The sequence below is a fragment of the Ischnura elegans genome, chromosome 6 (genome assembly GCF_921293095.1).
Source record: "Ischnura elegans chromosome 6, ioIscEleg1.1, whole genome shotgun sequence".
Lineage (NCBI taxonomy): Eukaryota > Metazoa > Arthropoda > Insecta > Odonata > Coenagrionidae > Ischnura > Ischnura elegans.
The window spans coordinates 37,295,546-37,307,500 of NC_060251.1; positions in this window are offsets into that span (position 1 = coordinate 37,295,546).

An 11,955-nucleotide genomic window follows, 5' to 3' on the forward strand; every position below is an offset into this window, starting at 1 on the left:
GAAAGAAAAAGGGAAAACTCCAGGTGTTAGAAGGTAGCGGGAAAAGAGAAATCCGGGAAAATTTCAGCGAATTTCCGTCGATGAAACGGTCAAGCAGACGAAGCAAGTCAAAAAGAAGCGAATAAAAAATTTTTAAACGCCTAAAAATTTTGCTTCCTGCCTTTTATCTTTCACCCTGATTTTCCCCTGAAATTTCCACTGTCCATCGTGCTACTACGGATGCAATGCGCCCTCCTGGTTGTCCAAATACAATGTTTAACTGGAAAAGAAATATGATTTCGTCCAATTACATAGGATTTTTGAAAAATAATAGTATTGTAATAGTAAAAGACTGAGATTACTTTTGTATTCTTCCACTGTTTCCAGAATGCTTAAATTATTAAATTTCTGAAATTAAGAAAATATATTGTTTATCGACAAAACTAGAAATCTGAATGAATTTTTTAATATCTTGAAACTTTTCTGCCACACCTTATGGTGGAGAACTTCTTGGCATTATTGTCTTCTTTACTTAGGCTTCGCTACCCTGAAACCAAAAACATCCTCTTGCTTGCACAGAAATAGTACTTTTCATCTCAATTATTTGATTAGTAATATTGCTATTCTTGAAAATGTTACGTTTACAATTCCCAATCTAGTGACTGTTAGGCCTAGAGCTATAGCATCCCTTCAAGTCTCCGATAGAACGAAATAATCACATATAAATATTTCGCCAAGGGTGGAATTTTCCAAGAAAAAAATCATTTGCACCAGGATTCAAACCTGTATGACATGAATGTCAGTCAGGCATGCTAAAGGTTACACCGAAAAGTCATTTATCCTCAGTATAAATTTCAGATTGGGTTTATCGAACAAGGTGTTACTACGAAAACGCATAAAATGTGTAAATACATGGTTAAATAAACGGGAAAAAACGTAAAAGGACTCGGGAAAATGCAAAAAAATCGGGAATATTTATTCCTGCACCTGAGTAGGCCACCCCCTGCCCATCACCCTTTCCCTCTCTCCTTTGCATTTCGGATTCAAACGTACGAGAGGTCGAGCGAGGACAGGACCGACTGTGCGAGTGAGTGGGAGGGAGAAAGAGAGAGCGAAAAAGAGAGAGAAAAAAGAGCACACGATCTCTTTCCTCTTTCGCAAAGGGATCTCGTGGGTCGTGCGCGCCACGATGAAAAATTAAAATGGAAGTGGACATTAATGCCGTCCAACGCTTTTTGAAGATTTCTTTTTTTTTATATTCATACTAGTGACCACATGGACGGACGGTGTCTCCTAAATGATAAAATGAGAGGTAGGACTAATCTTCAAAATGAGAATAAAATCCTTTATAAAGTCTTCAAATACTCATTTAACTTAAAAATAAAAAAAATCGATATAAAAGTAGTTTGCTCTACCAAGTCCTTAAATGCACAAAAAGCTTCAAAGTCTTAATAAAATCCTTTGAAATATAAAAAATGTTGAGGATTAGCTAAAGAATTTCATATCTACCTGGGGTCTGGTGGTTTATCTGAGGTTGAATCCAAAATTATTCACTTAATCCACTTTCAATATCTGCAGTTCGGTACAGGCGGGTTTGGGCCTTTGCTCTATTGTGAGTTCCCATCCAGTTCCAACTCTTGCTTTCTCTCTCTCCACATTGTGACTCCCATCGACTTCAAATCCTCCTCCAAATCTTCAAGATTGATTTCTTATGATCCCTTTCATCTTTCTGCTAAACGTTATCTTAGGCATTCTGTACTTTTCCATCCTTTCTACATGGCGTAACTATTCCAGCCGAATTAACTTGAGAAATCTAACTATATCCTTCCCATCTAGTATTTTATTTATCTCCAAGTCAGTTCTAGTTCCTGATCTCTCTCCTCCTCTAATTGGGCTGCATATTCTCCTTAAAATATTTCTTCCAACGTTTCTATGGGTCTTTTTTTCTAAATTTCCTAATTCCACTGTGGGGCAAGTGTATTTCTAGGGTCGATTAAAAACTTACCCACTGATTTATTCCCAATCACTTAATCACTTTACCTACGGGCTGTTTGTAACAAGTCTTAATATCTATCAATGATTTGATGGAAAATACGAGGCTTTGCGAACTGACATACTTGGATTAAGCAAGTAAATACGACGGAAAAGTTTACTTTGAGTCATAGGCACATTATTCCATTACAAATAATACTTGAATCACACTGAATCATTCAATAATATATTCAGTTAATAGCGATACACAATTAACCGTCTGCATTCAAGATTTATCCAGTGCTAAGTAAATAAAAACAAGATTTTATAAATGAGTGGCTAGTTCGGTTACATAACCAGTGCAGTGCAGAACCTTAAGGTTAAGAAGTGCAGTACAGAACCTTAGGGTTAAACGATCTTAAAGGCATGTTTTCTAAATGATTTTAAAAAGGAAACGGAAAGATTAAAAATTGGAATCGAGGAACATAGGCCTTCATAACAGCTTTAATGAAGTAAAAATGAATGGTTTCATAAGAAAAGCCTTTATATGCTTTCATGTTTGCAATTAAAACAAAATATCAAATGAATTAATCCCTTACCGTATTTATCAAAGTAATATTGGAACCTATTCCAGCCATTGCCAACTTATTCAGCGGATGAGGTTTCCACTTAGAGCTTCCATCAATAGTAAAACATTTTTTTGATAATCAGTATGATAATTTTAGAAAATGATCAAATACATAATGACCAAAAATAATTAAACAATGTTACAATCTGCTATTGAATAACATTGGGATATAAACCTGTGTGAAATTTCAAAAATAAACCCAAATGGCACATATATTATTCCTTAGAATGGGGAAAAAAGTGTTGTAGGTCTCATTTCGACGTTGGATGATTACTAATTAATGGTGAAGCATTATTAACACGCGAAAATCAATCTCGACGTTGCAAAAGTAGGCAGTGCCAGCCCAAAGCGGCGGACAATAAAAAGATAATTGCGTCAAAGCAATTAAAACCATATCATTACCACACCATTCTATGTAAAATATAATTAAACATATATAGAATCCCACTGAAAACTGAAATCAGTGATGAACATCGGTAGAATTGCTAGCAACACGGCACATTACGATATCAAATTCACTATCACATTCTTAACTGTGTGGTATTCCATTTTAAGGTTTCATGGATAGATAACTTTTACTTATGCCATTTATACTTTCGATGGTATAAGTAAAAGTGATCTATCCAAGAAATATTACGATCTATCTAATTACGTCGAAAAACTCAGATGGCATAGGATAACCAATGATACTCGTGCTATATTCATTCATAGCCAGTAATTGAAAATATAATTAAACATATATAGAATCCCTCTGGAAACGGAAATCAGTGATGAACATCGGTAGAATTGCTAGCAACACGGCACATTTCGATATCAAATTCACTATCACATTCTTAACTGTGTGGTATTCCATTTTAAGGTTTCATGGATAGATAACTGTTACTTATGCCATTTATACTTTCGATGGTATAAGTAAAAGTGAATTATCCAAGAAATATTACGATCTATCTAATTACGCCGAAAAAATCAGATGGCATAGGATAACTAATGATACTCGTGCTATTGTGACGTTACGTCGTAAATCTAGTTGATTTTTCACGTAGGCCCAGACAAGGGAAATACTCCAACCGTCGGTCACAAGCTGGATTAGAGAAAGACTCCACAAACAAGAAAATCAGCTCACAAGTAAAAGGTAGCCAAAAATAATTTACGAGTTATTACCGTTCGATATCTATTCAAAGTAGAGTATTCAAAAATCAGAAGTATTACAGAAAACAATGATAGTAATTCATGATCCCAGAGGAAACATTACCAGCTAAATACCAGCAGAATAATTGCTCTAAATTTGCCATGTCTCACTAGACATGCGTCTACGACCAGGCCACGAGCAGAAGAGAGCTTGCCTATTGCAAGACGAGACAGGATTTGAGGGGAGGGGTCTTTCCAAGCGGCGGAGGGGGTACTCAAGGCGAATTCAACCACTCGCCACTGCTCCCGTTGACCGACCGCTCCGCAAAACATCATCCCCTGGGTTCGAGTCAACAGCATACCACCCAGAATCCTCCCCTCAAACTTCTGGGGGGGGGGGACCCCAAATAAATGCCACGTTATATTCATTCATAGCCAGTAATTGAACCCGAAGGTAGGTTTGGGTAGAGAGTTTAGAGCTTACTCTGTACCTAGCATTATGCGTGTGAATTTCATTCATTCATGTTAAGGGGAGCTAGTTCCCTTTCCTGGGTTACCTCGCTCTTCGAGGATTTTGGAGTGTCCGAATGCTTTCTCTGTTTTTTTGAACGCATAAACTATTTCTTCGTAACCATGAATGGGATAAAAATTGAACTTTAATTAATGTATGAATGATACTTAATTTTTTCCTGACTGTCCTTCCCTTCAAATGTTTTACCGCTTGATCTCTGCATTCTCTTCGGGTTTTCGCTGCATCCGTTGGGTTTTAACGACAACAGTTTCGGCGTTTTTGCTATCTCAACCTTAATAAGAAGACGGAACAACCTTATAGGCCACATCTTGAGATATGATGGCCTGATGAAGACAATCGTCGAAGGACAGGTGGAAGGCAAGAATGGAAAAGGAAGACCTCGAACAAAATATATGGAACAAGTAAAGAGAGATGTGAAAGAGAAGAAATACGTAGGAGTGAAAAGATTAGCTGATAGGAGAACTGAGTGGAGAGCTGCGTCAAACCAATCCTAGGATTGTTGACCAGTGATGATGATGATGATGAATAGCAAAAACGCCGGTGAATTTTAACAGGTATCGAGGCTACCACCTGTATACCTGCGTAACGCACGGAAAAGGATTCTCCAAACACCAACCAATGGGAAACCAGAAATGAGAGATGGACAACCATCGACCAATGAGAGAGCAGCAACGGGATGAAGAGGCCCATATAAGGTGGAAATTTTCCGAGTAACTTCACCTTCGACCTGAAGATGCTGACAGCAATGTCAGCGAAACTGTTGTCGCTAAAACCCATCGGACGCGGTGAAAACCCGAAGATAATGCAGAGATCATCTGATCAACGTCGCCAAAATCTTCAAACCTGTTTTATCGCTTCTTTGTGAATTATGGCATGGCCCAAAATTTCAGACTCTTCGTAAAAAGTTCTCGGGATCGCCACTGGGTCAGGGACTGCATTGCAAACGAAGTTTCTATGTCCGACTCGGTCATCACCCTTAGGGCTTTGAGACATACTCGAGTCAGGACTCGTATCATTGAGGGCTATATCCGAGTCGGACATGCAAACGTCGGTAGTAATGCAGTTCGTGACTCGGTGGCGATCCCAAGCACTCTTCACGCAGCCTATCCACCGGGAAACAACAAATCTTTGTATGAGACTCTTATTTGTGAATATATTTTAATTTCTCCAGGGTTTTCTTCCGCGTCAGATTGTTGGTTGACAACAGTTTCGCTGGCTATCCTGCCAGCGTCTTCAGGTCGAAGGTGTCGGCTGTTGGTTTCTGCCTCGCTTATATACTGTAGGCTGGATGGGAGCTGCACTGTGATTGGCTGTCTGACTGGGTGCTTCTCTCTGGTTGGCTCTCTCTTTGACCACTCTTTTCCAGGCACTGTGAAGGAAGTATCCATCTTCTCTATTGAAATTCAAAGGTGTTTTTTGAATTTCTATTGCTTCCCTGATTTGTCTAGGGAAGTATCGGCACTCCTTAACTAAAAGTTTCTTCTCCTCAAAGTTAATGTCATGGCCGGGTTCCGACCATGCATGTTCGGCGATGGCAGAGAGTTGAAACTGCTTGTTCTTGGTCGCCCTCTGATGTTCTTTAATCCTCACATGCATGGAGCGGCAAGTTTCCCCTATGTAGGATTTGCCAACCAGAGAGAAGCACCCAGTCAGACAGCCAATCATAGTGCAGCTCCCATCCAGCCTACAGTATAAAAGCGAGGCAGAAACCAACAGCCGACACCTTCGACCTGAAGACGCTGGCAGAATGCCAGCGAAACTGTTGTCAACCAACAATCTGACGCGGAAGAAAACCCTGGAGAAATGCAGAGATCAAACCATCGCCGCGGAAACCTACGCTCTAACATATTTTAATTTATTTTCCTGAGTGTAAATTGAAGATACGGGATGGCCTAGGATCACTCGTGAGGAATAATTTTACGTACGTATATATTCTAAGTGATCTTACACTCCTGTGCCTCAGTCTTGGGTGAGCTCAAGCTTCACCTATCAAAACCAACTCTCCACTCGGGGAGAATGACAATGCAATCGAGTGAGGAAAGTGGTATAAGTAAAACTGTATCTGCGGGTTACAATTACTATAATGTCGTCAAGGACTCGCAAAAGATAAATTTTCATAGCTAATGTAACGATTACATAATCGCATTCTAACCTAATAGGATAAGTTTTCTATCTGCATATGATATTTACCTTCGTATTCAGAGCCTTTTTATCTCTATTTATAACGAAGCATTTAAAGAAGGAGTACGGGAAATTGTGAACAACAGACTGCTCAAGAACCTGTACATAAAGCCAGATATTCTGGCTGTGAAGTAGGAAAATTAGGTGGCTTGGTCATGAAGTAGTGTAAGAAGAAGAAGAGAGGTGGATGCATTGATAAGAAGAGTGTATAGAGGTCAACCAGAAGTAAGGCGCCCCCTGGGAAGATCAAAACTAACAATAAGATGCATGACCAAGTATCTGAAGATATGAGAAGACTTAGGGGAGAGGTTGACATAGAGGAGGACTGAGGAGTATGGGGACAACTTGTTGGCCGAGAATCGAGTTGGATTTGTGTGGCCACAGGAGTTAGTGAGTGACTGGATATGAAAACATCTAAATTGAGGCCATTTATAATTACCACCTACAATGTATTGTAAAAAGTAAGTCCACCAAAACGGTCATTATTCCTTCAGTAAGGGCAATAATTTAGTGAAGAGATACGAATAAGTTGAAAACGGAAAACCACATCGTTCCAGAACAGAGAGCTATAATGCAAAATGAAAGTTCTATCATAGGGTAGTGCTCACCACTTCGACAAAAAATGACTCGGATTTGAGTGACCACATAAGTAAGTGATTGGATATGTAAATGTTTAATTTGATTTATTTCAATGAGGTCACATGTACCTATCATCTAAATGTATTGTAAAGCGTAAGTTCCACCAAATCAGTAATTATTCCTTCAGTAAGGACAATAATTTGGCGAAGAGATTCAACGAATAACAAAATGAAAACCCATAGTAAAGTGCTATAAAGCAAAATGAAAGTTCTATCAAAGGGTAGTAAACACCACTTCGACAAAAATCGATTTGGATTTGAGTGACCACATAAGTAAGTGATTAGGTATGTAGACGTTGACTTATTTTAATGAGATCAGTGGTACCTATCATCTAAAACGTATTTAAAAAAGTAAGTCTCACCAAATCAGTAATTATTCCTTCGGTACGTTCAAGAATTTGACGGACAGATAAGACAAGCAACCAAATGGAAACAGTATTTCATTTCAGAATAGAGCCATATAACGCAAAATGAAAAATCTCTAGAAAAAAAGAAACAGGATAGGGAAAATTAACTCAGGAAGGTATTGGTCATCCTTTCCTTGTTCCCTTTCTTTTAATTAATGCTCGATTCGAAGATCTCTTGAGCAACTTATTTTTTGCTGGCTGGAATCAAAACTTATTTATTTAGCCACCTTTGCAGAGGAAAAATTCCTCTCACCTGATTAGTTTTTCTCTTTCCCCACCCAAGCAACCCATTTCTTGGATTTCTTTCCTCGGGAAATTTGCTTTCAAATTCTTCGCATCCTTAGACCCCCCCCTCCCCTCACCTTCTGCCTTCGCGGAATCTCTCAAACTCTCATTCCCGCCACAGAAACTTTCCGACTTCTCCCAAAGCTTCCCATTCCCCTGAGATATATAGCGATTCAAATTCGACGATACTACAGTGTAGATACAGTAACTTGTAAAGATACACGCTGTTTTGGTCCTAGTATACACGCAAATTACAAGTTTTCTTTAAGGAACTACCTTGTTATTTTGTATTTAAAAATGTTCTTAATCATGCATCTCAAATTAGAGATACTTGCTAAAATATTGTTTTGCCTAAAATATATGGAAAGAGTGTCTAAATGTTGTTAAATCAAATCGACGCAAATATAATTTACTTATTATATTAAATAACTTACCTAACTGAGCGATAATGATAGCATATTTGCTTAAGTATTCAATTCATTTAATATTTTATATCTAATTAGATTGCAAATTTGCTTTAAATTTCACATTAAGCATTATCATTGCACATACTTACAGCCTTTGTATGGATGACATGGGTATATGATTTCAATGGTATCAGATTTGTCTAATTGTAAGAATTGTATAATTCCAATTTTTACCTGCTAGGACTGGTTTTGTGTAAACACACAGAACACAAACGCTTTTTTCAATGAACCAAATTGTTATTTCGTATCACAATGTTCTTAATCATTATCTCTAAGAAGAGACACTTGCTAAAATATTATGTTGTACTCTAAATAGAGATTAAGTGTGAAAATGTTGTTGCATCGAGGCAAACCTAATTATAATCTATCGATTGCATTAAACAACTGAAATTATTGAACGAAAATGAAAGCATAGATGCGTTCGGCTCCACATTATTTAAGATTTAAAATTCAACTAAACTGCAAATATGCTTAATACTTCACATCCATGCGTTATTTACAATGCGTATGTTATGCGTAAATTACGTCAACTTTATCTAAGAATTTCATTGTTCCAATTATTACCTATTAGAACAATTTTTCAAACTGAATATGATATTAACACCTTTTAGTCTGTAGTTATAACGCAGCTACGTAAGAACACTTTCCTCACTGCTTTGATGAATTGATACCGCTCCCCGATGAACCAATTGATGCTTCAGGATTATGTGTTGAGAGATATCATACATTATAAAAAATCAATTTTTGACAATTTATTACTGCAAGAAACTAATTAATTTTGGAATCCACAAGCTTTACTTGTAATTAGTTGGTCTGCAATGCAGTAAAGATGAGTAAAAATTTAAAAGAGTCATCACAAGAATATAAAGTAATTCAATAAATTATTTAACTTTAAAAAGATTTAATTTAATATATCATACTTTTTCATTCCAAATATATTTCCATCACAAATTTCGGGGAACAGGGGCAGGGAAGCATTTTAAATTAAGTTTACATTTTGGACGATTTCCAAATATAAAATGGAAATTAAAGCAAAAATATTTCATATTTTGTCTCATATTGCAAAATTAACAAAATATCGGTGGATACGACTGAAAATGATTTTTGAAATTGCCGTAATAACCAGGGAAAACCTTTCCAACCTTTATTTGGCTTCATTGTTGGCTAAATTAACAGCTAGAAATTTTTAATTAATCAGAAAAAATAGTCTGCTTAATTAATCGGCAATACAAATGCCCTACCTAAAATATCAGTTATAACATTGCTTTTGAACTACACAGCCGTATACATTGAATTTTACATTCGAAATATCATTTGAAATTATTTGTTGGTTTTACAGATGGAAAGATTTCAATGTCACAGGGGACCCAAATCTGGCAAATTAGGGATGATGGTGTGAGAACCGTCGCATGGAATTACGTTGAATAGAAGCACCATTCGATACAAAGACACTAGGAGCAATAAAAAGATATTAAAATGAAGAAGGAAATTTTAAATGATTAAAACAAACTGTACTCGCCATCATGAAATCAATTTTTGGCGCACGAAACGTTCTACTGTCCACAAAATACAAGTAATTTCTCTGACAAAATACACAAAATTCTTAATAAAAAAAAATGGTTCGTTGAAAATCTGCTGCTTACGTTTACGTCTGGGTGAGTTGTAGTCCACGGACATCTTCCAAGTAGCGCAAGAGTATTATCCTGAGCTTAAATGAATATTCCATATTTAAACTCATATTTAAGGAATAATATTCTTACTGAAGCTTTTCAAATGCTTAGCTGCCAAGCAACATGTCTCGCGTTCCTTCTTGTAACATCATTTTTAAGCGAGAAAAGTAATTTGGTATTATATTCACAAGGTGGCTATCGGTTTAACAATATTCCGGATAAAAACAAATACGGCGAGCACAACAGTTCAAAGATAATATAATGGAAGAAAATGCTTGAAGAAGATGTCCCTGAGGGACCCAAGGGGTAAGCAAATATGACAGATAAAGAAAGATACTGATAAGAAGAGCCTGACGGTGGTAAGGAACTAGATTGCGATGAAGTGAAAGAGAGGGCAGCAGTTTATCAATCTTAGGGTCACAATACAATAAATGTAAGTACACTACACATCATAGCCCACAACGCCTAAGTCCTTCTGACAGTCATACCTACGTAGTGAAAAGCGTTTATTAATTCTTTTCAGGACTTACACCTGGTCAGAGTCACCATACTGACCAACGTCTCGATTAAATAGTTTTTAAAAATCTTGAGAGCACTAAGGTAAGATGACAGCATTTTTTAATAAATAAATTTCCACTAAGAAACAAAAAAACTTTATATTAGTTCCTTGTAGCATACTTAACACCGGTAAATAATTAATCTCTGACCCAGTGTAAAACTTGAAAATAATCAATCACCCCAACAATCAAATGGCGTGGCGTAAAAAAAAAAACTTTTTACCTTTCAGTAACTAGAGGATGAAGTTTGTTGAGGAGTTGAAAGTTTTGAAATATTTTCCGCTACTATTCAGGTATGTTTAGAAAAATACACAAGCCCAGATGGCGCAAAATAAAAATTTCGAAACGCTGATAGTAAAATTGGCTTATTTTTTTAAATATTTCCCAAAACAATTCTAGGAAATCATTTTTTTAAAGATCAATAAATAATCACCCACTCAAAAAGAAACTTTATCTCCTATATGGTTCATCAAAGACAAAAACGAGAGAGGAGACCTACTTCCTCCAACTTCCCACCTAACTCCTTCTGCTTCGTGTATTTTGCGCATGTAGTGCCTTACTGCGCGCGCGTCTCCGAATACGTTTTTATTTCTCCAATTAATTCCCCTGGCCTGCTCCAAATTAATGCCTCGGAGTAGTGTAGCCAGCATAGGAGGATCGGAACAATGAAGAAGGCAGAAAGGGAGGCAGGGAAGGAGTTTACGTTGAGCAGTATAATTCCGTCGAAATTGTATTTGAGAGAGGGTGGGAGCTTCTGGTGTAGAGGACGAACCAAAAAAGGGAAGCTCCCGCCCTCCAAAAGGTCAAAAACAAAACAGGGTCGGATGGGCGTAAAAACTTGCGCCCGTTAAGGGCAAAAATTCTTCCTCTCTCTCTCTCAAAGAAAAAGAAAAGAGCGTCGATTTAAAAGGAATGTAGTGATTAAAAAGTACCATCGGCCGCAGAAATGTTCTGGCCACTTCACGGTTTTCGTCTGCGACCTATTCATTAAGCAACCTCTTGCGTTCGCCCCAGACTGTTTTATTACCTCAATTGGATATGCGCTCGGAAAGGGAGAAGCTCCTTTCGTTTTAAACGAACTATGAAGGCAATTTCAGCTGGAGCATATATATTGCAAATCGATAATTGTATTGGGCATTTTAGTGACATCTTTTCGTGATGTTGAAGCAGAACTTATAGGACAGCGTAAGAGCCCTTATTTACAAATAAGAGGAAGAGGTTTTAGCTGTAATTACATTAAAACATGGGTATAAGAGCTCTCCCATAGAAATGAATATTGCATACGCACGAATGCATACGTAAACACGCATATTGATAATTATATTAGGTACAGACATTCTTTTCGTGATGTTGAAGCAGAATCCAGACATAATACGATCGCTGATTTGCTACTATGATGAATGAATTATTGCTGTTTAACCATTTATACACGGGATTATGAGCTTGAACACGGAAATAACATTTCAATGCGAACAATAATGTAATTATAAATATTCTTACAATAAGTTTTAA